The sequence below is a fragment of the Leucoraja erinacea genome, chromosome 10 (genome assembly GCF_028641065.1).
Source record: "Leucoraja erinacea ecotype New England chromosome 10, Leri_hhj_1, whole genome shotgun sequence".
NCBI lineage: Eukaryota > Metazoa > Chordata > Chondrichthyes > Rajiformes > Rajidae > Leucoraja > Leucoraja erinaceus.
Window position 1 is genome coordinate 58138529 of NC_073386.1, and position 19410 is coordinate 58157938.

The following is a 19410-nucleotide window of genomic DNA, read 5'->3' on the forward strand; positions in this document are numbered from 1 at the left end:
TATTGTTAGATATTTTCTTTCGTAGTGTCAGAAAATAGGCCTTTTGTCTGAAAATCCTTGTTTGTATCCCATCCAGGGACATCGTTTGTTATCCACATCTCTTAAACCTATCTCTTTAAAAAGTTGCTCTGATCAGCTTGATGTGATGCAATCTTAACAAATCTCCTCTGACTGTAGGATTCTACTTGTTCATATATGGTGTCTCTGATAACAGATGCAATGAGCTTCTATGCACGGACATTAGTTTTATCAGTTTATGATGGGGAGGATCAGAAGACGCTGGTTTATACCAAAGATGGACACAGAGTGCTGAGAGTAACTCAGGGGGTCAGGCAGCATCTGTGGAGAACATGGATAGGTGGCGTTTCACAGAGTGCTGGAGTAACTCAGCGGGTCAGGCAGCATCTGGGGAGAACATGGATAGGTGGCGTTTCACAGAGTGCTGGAGTAACTCAGCGGGTCAGGCAGCATCTGTGGAGAACATGGATAGGTGACGTTTCACAGAGTGCTGGAGTAACTCAGCGGGTCAGGCAGCATCTTTGTAGTACATGGCTAGGTGACGTTTCACACAGTGCTGGAGTAACTCAGCGGGTCAGGCAGCATCTATGGAGAACATGGATAGGTGATGTTTCACAGAGTGCTGGAGTAACTCAGCGGGTCAGGCAGCATCTCTGGAGAACATGGATAGGTGGCGTTTCGGGTTGGGACCCTTCAATCAGACTGAAGAAGGGTTCTAACTCAAAATGCGGCATATCAATGTTCTCCAGGGATGCTGTCCAGGGATTTTTGTAAACCAGGCACTACAGTTCCTTGTTTCCGGTCCTAAATCAAGGGAACATTGGCAGAAGGCTAAGGCATCAACATATTCCTCACCATCCTATAACCCCCCCCCCCCAGGGCAAAAAACAACAGGTTTGTCTTGTTTTTAGTTTTATTATTTTTTCCCTTTCAAATTAATTCTCTCACACTCTGCTCTTGAGTTATTTTTAAGTTTTATTTTGCATAACTCATGCTTCATCATTTTAACGTATACGGAGGAGGATTTTTGAGGGTATGAATGTGCAGTGCCCTCCATAATGTTTGGGACAAAGAGCCATCATTTATTTATTTGCCTCTGTCCTCCACAATTTGAGATTTGTAATAGAAAAAAAACACATGTGGTTAAAGTGCACATTGTCAGTTTTTAATAAAGGCAATTTTTATACATTTTGGTTACACCATGTAGAAATTACAGCAGTGTTTATACATAGTCCCCCCATTTCAGGGCACCATCATGTTTGGGACACAGCAATGTCATGTAAATGAAAGTAGTCATGTTTAGTATTTTGTTGCATATCCTTTGCATGCAATGACTGCTTGAAGTCTGCGATTCATGGACATCACCAGTTGCTGGGTGTCTTCTCTGGTGATGCTCTGCCAGGCCTGGATTGCAGCCATCTTTAGATTATGCTTGTTATGGGAGCTAGTCCCCTTCAGTTTTCTCTTCAGCATATAAAAGGCATGCTCAATTGGGTTCAGATCAGGTGATTGACTTGGCCACTCAAGAATTGACAATTTTTTAGCTTTGAAAAACTCCTTTGTTGCTTTAGCAGTATGTTTGGGATCATTGTGTTCAAGAAGGAACTGCAGATGCTGGAAGATCGAAGGTACATAAAAATGCTGGAGAAACTCAGCGGGTGCAGCAGCATCTATGGAGCGAAGAAAATAGGTGACGTTTCGGGCCGAAACCCTTCTTCATTGTCTTGCTGTAGAATGAACCACCGGCCAATGAGTTTTGAGGCATTTGTTAGAACTTGAACAGATAGGATGTGTCTACACATTTCAGAATTCATTATGCTACTACCATCAGCAGTTGTATCATTCTGGGAAAAAAATGGCGGCGGCGGTAGATTCAAATTAACAACGGTCCCTTACCGCGAATCGGCTTCAACTGCTTCAATTGCCGACTGCGGTATATTTCCATCCCGGACGAGGTCTGGACCTATCACCTGATGAGGGACCACTGGAGGGTCGCGGTGGTCTGTGGTGTTTTTTGGCCGTTTTCGGCCGTGGAACGATCGTCCCCCTGCGGCCAATATTGCTAGCCGCTAGCCGCCAGAACCGCTAGAATCACTGCACGCTGCCCGGAGAGGACGCTGGCGTTGACTATTCGCCGCTTCTCCTGGACAACCTCTCTGCTCCCTTACCATCATGCTCAAATATTCAACTTTACAACTGATTGGTCTCTTCAACAACCGCATCCCATCCTGCATCCAAGTCATTAAACAGCTTAGACTTCTGCGTCGACCCCGTTTCATCCACAGAGGCTCTCGGCGCAGGCTTGTTTGCTTCAACCACGGACATTCCATTCCATCCATCTGCTCACTACCACGCTCTACCCCCCCTCACCCGCGTCACCCCCCCATCCCAGCTGACCGCACGCACTGTCAACCGGGACAACCCCAGATCTCTCCAGCCTGCCCCCATCCCTCCACCCCCACCCTCTCACAATGCCAACTTTGCCCTCCTCAACACCAGGTTGCTCAACAACAAAGCCCTTGCCCTCCATGAACTAATCCTTGACAACACTCTGGACTTCCTTCTGCTCACTGAGACCTGGCAACAACCCAATATCTTCTTCTCCCTCAATTCTCCCTCCCTCCCCACCTGGATTTAATTACATTTCCAAGCCCCGTCCCTCCCGCCATGGAGGTGGCCTCGCTGTTATTTTCGCCCAGAATTTTCGGATCACTGAACTCACCTTCGCCCCAGTAGCATCATTTGAATTCCTCGCCTTCAAAGCCCTTTCCTCCATGACAGTCATCCTCATTTACCGGCTGTAAAGGGACTTAATGAGATCCTGGCAGGTCTGGTTGCTCAGCAAGGTGACACAGTCGCAATCCAGAATAAAGAGCGACAGGTCACAGGATGATTTCTGCAGCACACAGTGGAAAGTGGCCCTCCCCACAGGTGTTAGTTCCTCTCCCCCATAGGCACGCAAAACAGAGCGATCGGCAGTCAACAGCTCATTATATCTTATCTTGTTGAACAGTGATACATTACTGGTCTACGGCAGGGATGTTATAGGTTGCATGCATAAACCATCTACACAGGCCACCTAAACCAAACCCCTCCTTCCTATCTGACTTCACCGAACTCCTCACACTTGCCTCATCCCTCTCCCCACGTCTGCTGCTACTTGGTGACTTCAATATTCACATGGACTCCCCCACCTGCAAGCTCGCATCTGAATTCCCCTTTTTACTTGACAACTTCTCTCTCACTCAGCACGTCACCTTTCCCACCCATGACAAAGGTCACATCCTTGACCTGGTCTGCTCCACAAATCAACCGCTACTCGACCTCCATCCATGCCTCTTCCCCCTCTCCGATCATAAGCTTATACGGTTCACCATCCCTTCTCCGACACCTCGCCCCCCGCTTCCTCCGAGAAATCATCTTCCGTAATCTAAAATCCATTGACCCCCACCATCTCTCTGACCTGCTCTCCTCCACTCTCCCCCTGGACTCAACCCCCATCTCAACTGATGATCTCACAAACCATCTCAACTCCACCTTGTCTACCTCCCTTAACACTATGGCCCCCCTCAAAACAAGAACCGTAACTTTCAACACATCTTCACCCTGGTACACACCTGCACTTCGTAACAACTCACAAATAAATCATCTCTCTCACAGTCCACCTTGAAGCTTACAAACTCCACCTCACTGAATACAAAGATGCCCTCATTGCTGCAAAATCTGCCTACCTCTCCTCCATATTCACCGACCCCTGCCTAAACCACAGAACCCTCTTCTCCACAGTGAGCAACCTCCTCAAGCCTCGAGCCAACACTCTCCCTACCTCTACTCCGGATCTCTGCAACGCATTCCTCCACTTTTTCGCTGATAAAATCAGCACCATCTTTAATCTTTATCCCCTGTACCCGACTCCTCAACATCTACTCCACCGCCTACCAAGGCCCCTCCTTTCAATATCTCCACTGACCTCCTGACCCCTCCTCCACACTGCTTCCTCTCCCAGTTTGACCTGGTCTCCCCTACTGAAATCTCCAAACTCATCAGCTCTTCCAAACCCACTACCTGCTCCCTCCACCCTCTCCCCACTCCCCTGCTGAAGTCCTGCCTCCCCGTTCTCTGCCCCTACCTCACTAATCTCTTCAACTCCTCATTGTCCCAAGGAGTTGTCCCCTCCGCTTTCAAAACTGCTGCTGTCACACCAATCTTAAAGAAACCTGGTCTTGATCCCTCCTCTCTCATTAACTACCGCCCAATCTCAAACCTCCCCTTTCTTTCAAAAACCCTGGAGCGTATCGTTGCGTCGCAACTTTATTCCCACCTCCTTGCGTATAACCTACTTGAACCCCTCCAATCTGGCTTTCGCCCCCTCCATAGCACAGAAACTGCTCTCCTCAAAGTCCTCAACGACCTCCTCACCTCTGCTGACAGTGGTTCCCTCAACATCCTCATCCTCCTCGACCTGAGCGCAGCCTTCGATACAGTGAACCATAACATCCTGCTCACCAGACTCAAGGACCTCGGCATTGAAGGCTCTGCACTCAGCTGGCTCCGTTCCTACCTTTCCAACAGATCCCACTTCATCTCTCTCCACAACCGCACCTCTGCTACAGCCACAGTCACTCAAGGCGTTCCCCAAGGCTCCGTACTCGGCCCCCTCCTCTTCATCATCTACATCCTCCCCCTTGGTCAGATACTCCGCCACTTCAACCTGGACTTCCACTGTTACGCTGATGACACCCAGATCTACCTCGGCACCAAATCCCCCCACAACCCCCTCCTCTCCCATATCAACTCCTGTTTGTCAGCTATAAAAACCTGGATGCAACATAACTTCCTCAAACTCAACAGCGATAAGACAGAATTCCTCCTCATAGGCTCCAAAGCCACACTCAGCAAAATCAATAACCCCACTCTCACCATCGACGGCACCACTGTCTCCCCATCTCCCCAGACCCGCAACCTTGGCGTGATCTTTGATTCCACCCTCTCCCTTGAGCCTCACATCCGCCATGTCATTAAAATCTCCTTCTTTCATCTCCGCAACATCGCCAAACTCAGACCCTCTCTCACACCTCCCGCTGCTGAAAGACTCATCCATGCCTTCATCTCCTCCCGACTGGACTATTGCAACTCACTTCTCCTTGGCATCAGCTCCACCTACATCAACCGACTCCAACTGGTCCAGAACGCAGCCACCCGACTCATCACCCACACCAAATCCTGGCATCACATCACTCCAGTCCTCAAACAACTTCACTGGCTTCCCATCTCCCACCGGATCACCTACAAAATCCTGATCCTCACCTACAAAGCCCTCCACCATCTGGCCCCCCCATATCTCACTGACCTCCTCTCCCCCTACCAACCCTCACGGTCCCTCAGATCCACATCAGCCGGTCTCCTCTCCATCCACAAGTCCAACCTCCACAGTTTTGGGGACAGAGCCTTCTCCAGGGCAGCTCCCAGGCTCTGGAACTCCCTCCCCCCAACTGATCAGCAATTCCGTGTCCCTCACCATCTTCCAGTCCCGCCTTTCAAGACCCATCTCTTCACCTCTGCCTATCCTTAGCCCCACGTCCCCCTCCCTTTTCATCTGTGCATTAATTGCCTCATATTGTGTTTTGAATTGAATTCTGTCTTTACTTTGTGTACTAGTCATGTCTCTACTAATTATTTCATTCCCCTTACATGTTTTTCCTCTAGCTGCTAAATTTTTGTAAGGTGTCCTTGAGACTCTTGAAAGGCGCCCATAAATAAAATGTATTATTATTTATTATCATCAATGAAGATAAGTGAGCCAGTACCTTCAGCAGCCACACATGCCCAGGCCGTAACACCCCCACCACCATGTTTCACAGATGAAGTGGTACGCTTTGGATCTTGGGCAGTTCCTTCTCTCCTCTATACTTTGCTCTTGCCATCACTCTGATATAAGTTAATCTTTGTCTCATCTGTCCAGAAGACCTTTTGCAGAACTGTGGTTGCTCTTTTAAGTACATCTTGGCAACCTGTAACCCGACCATTATGCGGCTAACCAGTGGTTTGCATCTTGCAGTGTAGCTTCAGTATTTCTGTTCATGAAGTCTTCTGCAGACAGTGGTCATTGACAAATCCACACTCCTGAAGAGTGTTTCTGATCTGTCGGACAGGTGTTTGGGGGGTTTTCCTTTATTATAGAGGGAATTCTTCTGTCATCAGCTGTGGAGGTCTTCCTTGGCCTGCCAGTCCCTTTGTGATTAGTAAGCTCACCAATGCTCCCTTTCTTCTTAATGATGTTCCAAACAGTTGATGTCCATAAGCCTAAAGTCTGGCTGATGTCTCTAACAGTGGTATTCTTGTTTCTCAGTCTCATAATGGCTTATTTGACTTTCATTGGCACAACTTTGGTCCTCATGTTGACAAACAGCAATAGAAGTTTCCAAAGGTGATGGAAAGACTGGAGGAAAGACTAGGTGCCGAGAGCTCTCTCATACCTGCATTAAGGAGGCAATTAAACACACCTGAGTAATTACAAACACATGTGAAACCATGTGTCCCAAACATTATGGTGCCCTGAAATGGGGGAGACTATGTATAAACACAGCTGTAATTTCTATATAGTGAAACCAAAATGTATAAAAATGGCCTGAAATAAAATCTGACTATGTGCACTTTAACCATATGTGATTTATTTTTATTACAAATCTCAAACTGTGGATTACAGAGGCAAATAAATAAATGATGGGTCTTTGTCCCAAACATTATGGAGGGCACTGTGCTAACTTAATGTAAAAATATGAAAGGAAAGTGTGTTGATGTAGCAATATATAGTCACTGAAGGTATATGGTGGCACGATGGCGCAGCGGTAGATTTGCTGCCTTACAGCACCAGTGAACTGGGTTCAATCCTGACTACGGATGCTGTCTGTATGGAATTTGTACGTTCTCCCCGTGACCCACGTGGGTTTTCTCCGAGTGCTCTGGTTTCCACCCACATTCCAAAGATGTGCAGGTTTGTAGGTTAATTGGCTTTGGGAAAAATTGTAAAATTGGATGGTGTCAGTGTATGGGGTGATCGCTGGTCGGTGTCGACTCGACGGGAAGAAGGGCCTGTTTCCATGCTGTATCTCAAGTCTATAAAAAGGCTTGTCTTGACTGACAAACCAGATCAATTTTCCAAAATATGGTCCAGATTCAGATTCCAGATTCAATTTAATTGTCATTGTCAGTGTACAGTACAGAGACAACGAAATGCATTTAGCATCTCTCTTGAAGAGCGACATAGCAAACAATTTGAATAAATAATAATAAGTGTCCGGGGGGGGGGGTGATTGGCAGTCACCGAGGTACGTTGTTGAGTAGAGTGACAGCCGCCGGAAAGAAGCTGTGCCTGGACCTGCTGGTTCGGCAACGGAGAGACCTGTAGCGCCTCCCGGATGGTAGGAGGGTAAACAGTCCATGGTTGGGGTGAGAGCAGTCCTTGGCGATGCTGAGCGCCCTCCGCAGACAGCGCTTGCTTTGGACAGACTCAATGGAGGGGAGCGTGGAACCGGTGATGCGTTGGGCAATTTTCACCACCCTCTGCAATGCCTTCCGATGCAATACATCTTAAACGTATTAGAATGGTCTCCCTTTTATTGAATTTCTTCAACAATATAATTGTAGAACACAAACTCAAAACCAACGCTAGGGTCGGGTGAGCGGGAGTAGGGAAGGGCAGTGGGATATATCTCCGCTTCTTTCACTCCTTCGTTAGTTCTGGGGATTTCCTTTTTTCTTTTTCTTTTCTTCTCTCTTTCCTTTTTTTCCTTTTTCTTTTTTTCCGATCTAGTTATTAGTTTATAAAATGTTAAAACTGAAGCTGTACGAAAATTGTATAGCTCTCATGTCGATTATTTTCTCTTTGTACAATTGCTCCTAATAAAAATAAATTAAAAAAAAAAAAGTCTATAGAAGCAAGGAACTGCAAATGCTGGTTGATGCCAAATGCTGGAGCAACTCGGTGGATCGGGCAGCATTTGTGGAAAACATGGCGAGGCGATGTTTCGGGTTGGGACGTGGTCTCTGCAACATCTTAAACGTATTAGAATTAGATTAGAATTAGATTCCTTTATTGTCATTCAGGCCTTTTGGTCTGAACGAAATTATGTTGCCTGCAGTCATACACAGAACCAATAAAACCAAAACGTACAATAAACACAAATTAAACATCCACCACAGTGAGTTCACCAAGCACATCCTCACTGTGATGGAGGCAAAGTCTTAGTCTCCGTTTCTTCCCTCCTTGTTCTCCGTCTGCGCTGAGGCGATCGATCCAGGACGGAGATGCCGCCCTCCAGTCCAGCGGACCTCCGTGGTGATGTCGCTGCCGCCGAAAGCCGGAACGCCATCTCCGCTGGACGGCCCGCCACAGTATCAGCTCCGGGCAGCCGCCCCAGCTTCAGGCCGCCGCCCCAGCTCCGGGTCCTGCAGTCTCCACTCCGGGCAGCCGCCCCAGCTCCATGCCACTGCCCCAGCTCCGGATCCCGCAGTCTCAGCTCCGATCCCCGCTGCATCAGCTCCAGGCCGCCGCCGAAAGCCAGAACGCTGCACCAGCAAGTCGGGCCACCGCTGCCTCAGCCCCGAAGACGGCCAGCCTCTCGTTGGTAAGTCCTGGCTGGCTCTGCCTCTGGAGCCTCGGGGTCAGTCGCAGCCTGGAGGCTGCCATCTCCGCCATTAGGCCTCAGCACAGACGTAGGCAGAGACGGGGGGATACGACACAAAAAAATCGCATTCCCCCGAAGGAAGAGACAGAGAACATGTAGAGGTATTGGCTCTCCTTTGTGTTGTAACTCATTGACAAAGGTCTGAACTGAGAGACGTTTCCTGGAGCAAGATCTATTTTTATCTTGTAATCACAAGGAACTACAAATGCTGCCTTACCAAAAAAAGGCACCTTGTATTCAGCTTGGCTAGCTTACGTACTAACGGTATGAACAGCGCCTCATATTTTGCTTGGGCAGCTTACAACCCAGCCGTATTTTTGCCACTTAAGAAAATAATCTGTCGTTTGGTTTATCATTTGAGAAAACTACCAAGAAGGCCGTCGTTGTTTCTGAAAGAACAGTTGACGTTTTATCTGTTGACTCCAGAATGTTAACTGATGCACAAGTCTTGTGCAAATTGGCAGAGTGTGGTTCTCATTCTCCTTTTAATTGAATGGAACAGTGCAAGAATAAGGGGTAGGCCAGTTAGGACTGAGATGAAGGAAAACTGTTTTACCCAGAGAGTTGTGAATCTGTGGAATTCTCTGCCACAGAAGGCAGTGGAGGCCAATTCTCTGGATGTTTTCAAGAGAGAGGTAGATAGAGCTCTTAGGGCTAACAGAATGAAGGGGTATGTGGAAATAGCAGGAACGGGGTACTGATTTTGGATGAATAGCCAGGATCATATTGAATGGCCGAAGGGCCTACTCCTGCACCTATTTTTTATGTTTCAATAGACAATAGGTGCAGGAGTAGGCCATTCAGCCCTTCGAGCCAGCACAGCCATTCACTTTGATCATGGCTGATCATCCACAAGCAGTACCTCGTTCCTGCTTTCTCCCCATATCCCTTGACTTCACTATCTTTAAAAGCTCTATCTAACTCTCTCTTGAAAGCATCCAGAGAATTGGCATCCACTGCCTGCCGAGGCAGAGAAGTCCACAGACTCACCACTCTCTGGGTGAAAAAATGTTTCCTCATGTCCGTTCTACATGGCCTACCCTTTATTCTTAAACTGTGACCCCTGGTTCTGGACTTCCACAACATCGGGACCATGTTTCTTGCCTCTAGCGCGTCCAATCCCTTAATAATCTTATACGTTTCAATAAGATCCCCACTCATCCTTCTAAATTCTGGTGTATACAAGCCCAGTCGTTCCAATCTTTCAACATGTGACAGTCCCGCTATCGTGGGAATTAACCTTGTGAGCCTACGCTGCACTCCCTCAATAGTTTCAATGGAACTGTTGGTATTTGAGTGTCTATTTGTTACGAAAGCTTTCATTTTGTGCATTCCCAGTTTTGAGCACTTTGTGAATGATCCCATGAGTGAGCACCAGACTGATCTTCCTGCTGGCAGTTTCTTCCCTGACCAAGGGAGTTCTAATGAGATCAGACATCCCCAGCTAATGGTTCAAAGTGGTGTTGGTGCCAGGCATTACATTTCTCACTTTCAAGAAATGTTCCCAAAAATAGGTGCCAATTGGCCTCCGAGCCAACTGGCCGTTCCTCCGTGGAAAGATGTAACCTCGTTGAATGACAAAAATATCTCGCCCAAGAGTACATGGAAACACAGCGACCACAAGTTTCCACTTCATGGTCTAATCGTCTGTCATTTCTAGAAGGTAGTCTGTAAATTAGTGATTCTGCCTTCCACTAGTCGACTCTGTACAAGTTAAAGAGCTGGGTGGTTTTGGCGGAGTTTGGCGTTTTATAGACGGTCTCTGTCTGCGACTGTCAGACCCCCCCATGATTACGTGCAGAAGATATGGAAGATTACAGTATGATATGATATGATAAACTTTACTTATCCCAGCAGGGAAATTGATCTGCCGATAGTCACGAATCACAACAAAATACATGGGGGGGGGGGGGGTCAGTCTCAGTCTACCCCACGACAGAAGGGGGAGGAGTTGTACAGTCTGTTGCTGAAGGTGCTCCTCAGGTTGACCAGTGTGTGTCACGGAGGGGGTGAGCTGTATTGTCCAGGATGCTTCCCAGTTTGAGGAGCATCCTCCCCTCCGAGACCATCTCCCATGAATCCATCTCCAACTACCCCCCCCAAGGACGGAGCCAGCCTTCCTGATGAGCTTGTTGATCCTGTTGGTGTCCGCGGCCTTTGCCCTGCTGCCCCAGCCCACGGCAACAAAGAGGTGTGTACCACCAGACACACTTCTGCTTCTTGCCCTCTGTTATCAGACTTCTCTAATCAGTCCTTCCGTTTAGCTGGGGAAAGTCACGAACTTCCACCAAACCTAATTGTGGTTATTGGGCCTCTGGAAATCTTATGTTGCTAGGAAACTATATTGTACACACCACTTCCCTCCGTTAACCTCTTCCCTGTGCCCCACCTGTATACACCCCCCCCTTCTCCCTGCATTCCATTCCACCTATATTCCTCAATGGTCACTAGTTCTTTAGTATCACATAGAGTCAGTGTGGAAACAGGATGAAGCCCAGGTCTCTGGCGCTGTGTGGCAGCAATGCTACTGCTGCAGTTTGATGCGTTACCATGCACTCTCTATGCATTTTTGGGGAATTTTGCAGATCTGCAAACCTGCACGTCTTTGAGATGTGGGGGGTTGAATTCCACACACACACACACACACACACACCACACACACACACATAGAGCACCCGAGGTCAGGATCGAACCTGGGTCTCTGAGGCAGCAAATGTACCAACTGTGTCACTCACTGTGCCTCCCTAACATATTGCTGTGGCATCAGACCGATTTATTACCGAACACTAAAATATTTCCCGTTACACCTTTCAATTTGAAATGTGTCAGGTGAAAGATTCCAATTCGTAATATCTCTCATCCCCATTTCATCGCAGGCCTCCTTTGTATCTGGCCATCTGCCAATCAAGCCCCTTCACCCGAACCCACTAGCCTGAAGATAGACACAAAAAACCGGAGTAACTCAGCGGGTCAGGCAGCATCACTGGAGAACATGGATAGGTGGCGTTTCTGGACCATTCCTTCTCTCCAGAGATGCTGCCTGGCCCGCTGAGTTCCTCCAGCACTTTGTACTTTTTAGTTTCGCTCAAAATTCTAGCATCTGCAGTTTCTTGCGTTTACATGTTTCAGTTTGCAAAGAAGAGTGTGCAGGATAGGTGTGCAGGAGTCGCTTATGCTGGTTGGATCTAGGTTATTATCGATATTATCACTATTTTGTAAATTTAAAAAAAAAAAAAGAAAAACTCCAGATAGAGCCAGTAATTTCTGAACAAAACAATGTCATTGAGTTGCTGGTATTATTTTCCCCTCCCACTCAATATACATTGTTCAGGTATGCAATGCATATTGCCACGTCATTCTGACAACCTGTGTGGCTTCTCTGTGGAATTAGTGGGTGTTTGCCTGGCAAATACCAGCAGCGCTCAAAGGTACTGGCCCTTTGGCCCATCAAGTCCATGCTGACAATTGACCACCCATGCACAAGTTTAGCTTACAGTTACAGCATGGAAACAGGCCCTTCGGCCCAACGAGTCAATGCTGACCATCGATCACCCCTACACTAGTTTAACCTACAAACCTGCACGTCTTTGGGATGCGGGAGGTAGCCGGAGCACCCGGGGGAAAAGCGTACACACACAGTGTCAGGTAGAACGTGCAAACTCCACATGGACAGCACTGTGGTCAGGATCAAAGCGGGGCCTCTAGCACGGTGAGGCAGCAGTTCTCCTTTGGCGCCACTGTGACGCCCAATGTTCTATCGCACACACTGGGGACAATTTGCAGAAGCCAATTAACCTATAAACCTGCACGTCTTCGGGATGTGGGAGGAAATTGGAGAAAACCCACGCTGTCGCAGGGAGAACGTGCAAACTCCGTACAGACAGCACCCGTGGTGCGGATTGAACCCGAGTCTCTGGCTCTGCGAGGCAGCAACTCTACCGCAGTGCCACAGCCAACCTTAGTTGAAGAAGTTTACCAACCCAAAAGAGACACAAGAGGTGCTCAAAGCGCACAAGATCAAGGGTGGCACAGTGACGTAGTTGGTAGAGCTGCTGCCTCGTATCACCAGAGACCTGGGTACAGTCCTGACCCCTGGTGCCATCTATGTGGAGTTTGCACGTTTTCTTTGTGAACTGCTGCCTCATGGCGCCCAAGACCCGGTTTCAATCCTGACTAACCGTGCTGTCTGTGTGGAGTTTGCATGTTCTACCAGTCACAGTGTCGGTTTTCTCCGGCTACTCCGGTTTCCTCACATATCCCCAAGACGTGCAGGTTTGTATCAAGTGGAGGCTAATTCTGTAGATGCTTTCAGGAGAGAGCTAGTTAGGGCTCTTAAAGATAGCGGAGTCAAGGGATATGGGGAGAATGCAGGAACAGGGTACTGATTGAGGATGATCAGCCATGATCACAGTGAATGGTAGTGCTGGCTCGAAGGGCCGAATGGCCTACTCCTGCACCTATTGTCTATTGTCAATGTGATCATGGCTGATCATCCAAAATCATTACCCCGTTCCTGCTTTTTCCCCATATCCCTTGAGTTTGTTAGCCCCAAGAGCTAAATCTAACTCTCTCTTCAATACACCAGCTATATCTAACCCTCTCTTGAATATAAAGCCAGAGGGATGGATATAGGTGGGGTGGGATAGTGGGAGGAGTGGAATAGTGGGGGAGAAGGGGGGGGGAGGGGGGGGGGGGGGGGAGGGGGGGGGGGGGGGGGGGGGGGGGGACACACAGAAATTCAACATTTTGCTGCCCAAGTGGAATACGAGATGCAGTCCTTCCTGTTGCAAGAACTTTGGAAAACGAGTATCATTGTTGTTTGTCAGTGGCTTTTCTAGTGAGTGGTTACCCTTCGTAGACAAGAGTGCTGGAGAAACTCAGCGGGTGCGGCAGCATCTATGGAGCAAAGGAAATAGGCAACGTTTCGGGCCGAAACCTTTCTTCAGACTTCAGAAGGGTTTCAACCCGAAACGTTGCCTATTTCCTTCGCTCCATAGATTCTGCCGCACCCGCTGAGTTTCTCCAGCACTTTCAACTACCTTCGATTTTCCAGCATCTGCAGTTCCTTCCCTCCGATTTGTTGGCATTTTCTGTGCATTCCTTCTGTCGAGAGACTCTTCAACTTGGCATTTAAATATAGGCCAGTGACCTTGGAGTTTTAACTTGGTTTTTGCAGCTGCTTTCCTCGTGGTGTCATCATGTGAAATGTATGAATGGGGGGAGAAGTGACTTCCTTGCCCTTTATCAGTTAAAAGTGCATTCCAATGGGATTACTGTAGTTCATCAGTTATTTATTTTTGCTCCCGATTTCAATTAACGCGGGCAACTGCTGGGATGTGTGCTGAGCTTCAGATGCTGCTGTTGGAATGCTGCTTTTTGAAATGACCACAGATGGACTGGGATGAAAGAGTGTCGTTGTATTGCGGGAAGCAGTTGTTATGCATCTGTCACAAGCCTTGTCGCGCTTGAGCTATCTGGTTGCTTCGCCACTGCGTGGGAGACGAGGAAATGCGGAGGAGCAGGGTTGACGAGGAATGTAAATAATGCATCTGTCAAGTTTTAAAACATTGTGGGTGTCTCTAGACTCGGGGACAGTTTATTCCCAGCATTTCTCAGGCAACTGAACCATCCTCTCACCAACGAGCGAGCAAGCGGTCCTGATCTTGACTAGACCCCAAACATCAGCCGTTCCTTCTCTTCAGAGATGCTGCCTGTCCCGTTGAGTTACTCCAGCATTTTGTGCCCATCTCCCATCTGCTTCATTGGATACCCTCAGATTATCTTTACTCAAATGTTACTGCACTTTTTGCACTAAAGGTTATTCCCTCTGTCATGTGTGTGTGTACACTGTGGATGGCTTGATGATAATCACCTGTAGTCTGGAGAGCACGCTACCAAATGCCGACTGGACAGCATGTAACAAAGAAGCTTTTCACTGTACCTTGGTAAACTAAAGGGCCTGTCCCACTTGCATGCGTTTGGCGCGACCAAATGGACGCTGAGTTCGCGCTAAGTTCACAGTAAGTACGAGCTATGTTCGCTCGTGACGTAATTTGCGTCATACTTACCAATCAGCTGAGCAGGAGGCGGGCCGACTCAATTTGGGCATCGCACGGCGTCGGGCAGTGACGTCATCGCGCAACGCCACGCCGGGCGGTGACGCCATCACGCAACGCCACGCTCTAGGCGTACGCCATCAAGACGCTACGTACGACGTCAAGACGCTGCATACGCCCTCAATGTGCCTGCGGGCCGACAGGCCGTTGCCGCGCAAAATTTTCGGACAATGCGGGATGTCGGGACCAGCCCCGCACAACTCCATACGCCTCCGTGTTTGGAAGTGGGACCGGCCCCGCGCGGCCCGTACACCTCAAGCGACCACGTTTGGTCGCGCCAGACGCATGCAATCGCACGCAAGTGGGACAGGCCCTTAAACTATCAACTATAGGTAGACCGAGTGCTGGGGTGACTCATCGGGTCAGTCAGCACCTCTAGAGAAAAAGGATGGGTGACATTTTGGGTCAGGACCCTTCTTCAGACTGATAAAGAAAGTTCCTGGCCAGAAATCTCACCCGTCCTGTGATAACCCACTGAGTTACTCCAGCACTTTGTGTCTATCTTTGGTTTAAACACGTATCTGCGGTTCTTTGTTTCTACAGCCATCAACTGTTTGTAGCCTTGGTGCTATGCAGCATGGAAACAGGCCCTTCGGCCCACCTTGTCCATACCAACTTAGTTGGCATTCTGAGCTGGTCCCATTTGGCCCATAGCCCTCTAACCCCTTCCTGTCCATCTCTCTGTCCAAATGTTTTTTGAAAGTTGTAATTGTAAACACTTTTTTTTTTTTTTTTTTTTGAAAATATTTTTTATTGGAGATAGGTACATAATCTATTACATCATTACTGTCTTACATTTTTAAATTGATAATATTGTCAGTTATTATTACATTGTCTCCAATACTTTTTACCTTTTTCTTCATTTTTTTTTAAACTAGATAGAACTAAAGAGATAGATGAAGTAGAGGAAGAAAAGAAAGAAAAGAAAAAATAAAACAAACAAAAAAAAAAAAAAAAAAAAAAAAAAAAAAAAAGGGGGAAAGAGATAGTTAAAGAAGAATGGAAAAATTTGTTAAAACTAAAAAACATCGTTCGAGATATGTTCGTACATTTCAGAGTGTAGCATTTCATCCAATCTTTAGCCCGAGTGCTAGTCAGGTTCCTGTGCTGAACTATTCTGGCCCTTTAAGTAATCAATAAAAGGAGACCATGTTCCAACGAATAATTCCTGTTTGTCCAACAGGGAAAATCTGATTCTTTCCACGTTTAAGGTCTCCGTCATTTCTATAATCCACATTTTGATTGTGGGGGCCGTAGGGCCTTTCCAAAATTTTAGGATTATTAAACTATAATCAATAAAGTTTCTTTGTGTTATTCTAAATGTTTGATTTAATTCTAATATTCCGAGTATTATTAATTTTGAATTTGGTTCCAATTGTGTGTTGGTTACTTTGGATATTATACTAAAAATATTTACCCAGAATTTTTTAATTTTTGTACAGTTTGCAAACATATGCGATAACGTAGCTTCTAAATGTTGACATTTATCACATATAGGGTAAATGTAAACACTTCTATAGAAATATAAAAAATAGATGCAGGAGGAGTCCATTCGGCCCTTCAATCCAGCACCGCCATTCATTGTGATAATTGCTGATCGTGCCCAATCAATAACCCGTGCCTGCCTTCTCCCCATATCCCTTGACTCCACTAGCCCCTAGAGCTCTATCTACAGTAACTCTCTCTTAAATCCATCCAGTGATTTGGCCTCCCTCTGTGGCAGGGAATTCCACAAATTCACAACTCTCTGGGTGAAAAAGTTTTATCTCACCTCAGTCTTAAATGGCCTCCCCCTTATTCTGTGGCCCCTGGTTCTGGACTCGCCCAACATTGGGAACATTTTTCCTGCATCTAGCTTGTCGAATCCTTTTATATGTTTCTATAAGATCCCCCCCTCATCTTACTAAACTCCAGTGAATACAAGCCCAGTCTTTTCAATCTTTCCTCAAATGTCATTCCCGCCATCCCAGGGATCAATCTCGTGAACCTACGCAGCACTGCCTCAATCACAAGGATGTCCTTCCTCAAATTAGGAGACCAAAACTGGACGCAATACTCCGGATGTGGTCTCACCAGAGCCCTATACAACTGCTCTATAGCTTCCTCTGTGGCAAGCTCTTTCCAGATACTGACTACCCTCTAGGTGAAAATGTTGCCCCTGAGGTCCCTCTTCAATCTCTCCCCTCTCATCTTAAACCGGAACCCTCTAGTTTTTGATTCCTCTACTCTAGAGATAATGACTGTGAGCTTGCACTTTACCCATGACCCTCAGATTATTTACAACAACGTCACAACTCAGCCTCCTACACGTCAAAGAAAAAACTCCCGATTAACCCAAGCCCTGTAAATCAGGAGAGTGTTTAGTGATTTAGGAGAGTGTTTAGTACACTCTCCTAAATCACAGTAGTGACTACATTATCAGAACGACTTAATTGGCTGTAAAGTGATTAGATAATGATCCGCATTTAAGAAAAGGTGGCATGCATCTTGCTCTTGTTCACACTTTCCCTCTCACACCTCTCTCAATCACTCTCTCTCTCTCTCTCTCTCTCTCTCGCTCTCTCTCTCTGCCTCTCTCTCTCTCAATCTCTCTCTCTCTCTCGCTGTAGATTTTCTGTGCGCATAATGGGCCTGAAATGGCCTGTTGATTTAGGCTTTAGAGATACAGTGCGGAAACAGGCCCTGCAGCCCATGTCGACCAACAAGCACCTCTTGCACTAGCACTATCCCACACACACTAGGGACAATTTACACTTTTTACCAAAGCCAATTAACCTACCAACCTGTAGGTCTTTGGAATGTGGGAGGCAACCCACGCGGTCACAGGGAGAAGGTATTTTGTATTGTATGTATTGTATTCAAATTTATTGTCATTGTCTCAATTAGAGACAACGAAATGAATTTCCCTTTACAGTCAGTATCACAAAATAAATAAATATTAAATATTAAAACATATTAAAAAAATAAAATAGAAATTAAAAAAAAACAAAAAAAAAACAAAGCACAAACACAGAAAGTCCACGACACAACCCAGTGGCACCAAGGTGAGGAAGGCACCATAGTCCAGGCAGCCTCCCCTCCGATCTTCCCAGATGTTCATCCGTGGTTGGGGCCTTCCGAGCACCCGCAGTCGCCGCCCCGGGTGGCCCGATGTTCAGGCCCTCACGCCGGGCTGGTGGAACGCCGACGCTGATCCCCGACGGTGAACATCATCCTCCTCAGCGGCCCGGACCCATAGCAAGGATCGAAGCCGGGTCTTTGGCGCTGTACGGCAGCAACTCTACCGCTGAGCCACCGTGCCCCTCCTCACACAATCGTCACATATTTCTGACATTACAGGCTGCAGTTTGTGTGCCCTCGTTAGTGATAAGAGACAAATTTGCCATTCGGCCCATCAAGTCTACTCCGCCATTCAATCAGGGCTGATCTATCTCTCCCTCCTAACCCCTTTCACCCCATAGCCTCTGACACCCGTACTAATCAAGAATCTATCTATCTCTGCCTTAATGTGCTTGCTGATGTGGGCAAGAGGTGAGATAAGCAGGTGAGGAAGGGGCTTTGAATGGCAGAGAGGTGAAGTAAGTTACAAATGGAACAAATTTCTGCCCCGTCAGATGTAAAGGCCTAGAAACTAAACTAGTCCTGACCAGGTATGGTTTACTTGATCCTATTGTGTGTTCTAATATAACAAGTGATGAGTAATAACAAGGAACTAACTGCGCATGCTGGTTTATACTAAAGATAGTCACAAAGTGCTGGAGTAACTCAGCGGGTCAGGCAGCATCTGTGGAGAACATGGATAGGTGACGTTTCACAGAGTGCTGGAGTAACTCAGCGGGTCAGGCAGCATCTGTGGAGAACATGGCTGGGTAACGTTTCATGTTGGGACCGTTCTTCAGACTGAGGGCGGCAGTTGAACTGCAGCCTTACAGCATCAGAGACCCGGGTTTGATCCTGACTACGAGTGCTGTCTGGATGGAGTTTGCACGTTCTCCCCGTGAACAAGTGCTTTTTTTCTCTGGGCCCTCCGGTTTCCTCCCACATTCCAAAGACCTACAGGTTTGTAGTTTAATTAGCTTTGATTTAAAAAAGCATGGTAAATTGTGGCTGGTGTGTAGGATAGTGGCAGTGTGTGGGGTGAAGGATGGTTCGGCACAGACCTGGTGGACTGAAGGGCCTGTTTCCATGCTGCATTCTCTAAAATAAAGACTCAAAATGCCACCTATCCATGTTCTCCAGCGCTGCTGCCTGACCCGCTGAGTTACCCCTGAGTTGTCCTTTAGGGTATTAACCAGCATCTGCAGTTTAATGTATTGCCCCCAACTTTAAATGCACAAAGTCTTTTACCCAGAGAAGGGGAATCAAGAAGGAGCAGCAGCAGGGAAAGATTGGGGGGCAACAGGGAATGAGCTGCCAGAGGAGGTAGTTGAGGCACGGACTATAACAACATTTAAAATACGCTTGGACAGGAATATGGATAGGAATGGTTTAGAGGGATGTGGACTAAACAATGGCAGGTGGGACGAGTGTGGATGGGGCCTGTTGGTCAGCATGGACAAGTTGGGCTGAAGGGCCTGTTTCCGTGTTGT

At 47.3% G+C, this 19410-nt stretch overlaps 1 protein-coding gene across 4 annotated transcripts in view; it reads left to right on the forward strand.

Moving 5' to 3' along the window:
• Positions 1-19410, forward strand: part of LOC129701277 (acyl-CoA-binding domain-containing protein 6-like) — a 462001-nt gene that overhangs the window by 11862 nt on the left and 430729 nt on the right. The window contains exon 1 of one of the 4 annotated variants that reach the window (XM_055642436.1): positions 18401-18471. The exons of the other annotated variants lie outside the window; for them this stretch is intronic. The gene's annotated coding sequence lies outside the window, so the exon portion shown is untranslated. Of the gene's footprint in view, positions 1-18400; positions 18472-19410 lie in introns of those variants that run through there. 4 annotated transcript variants of the gene reach the window in all.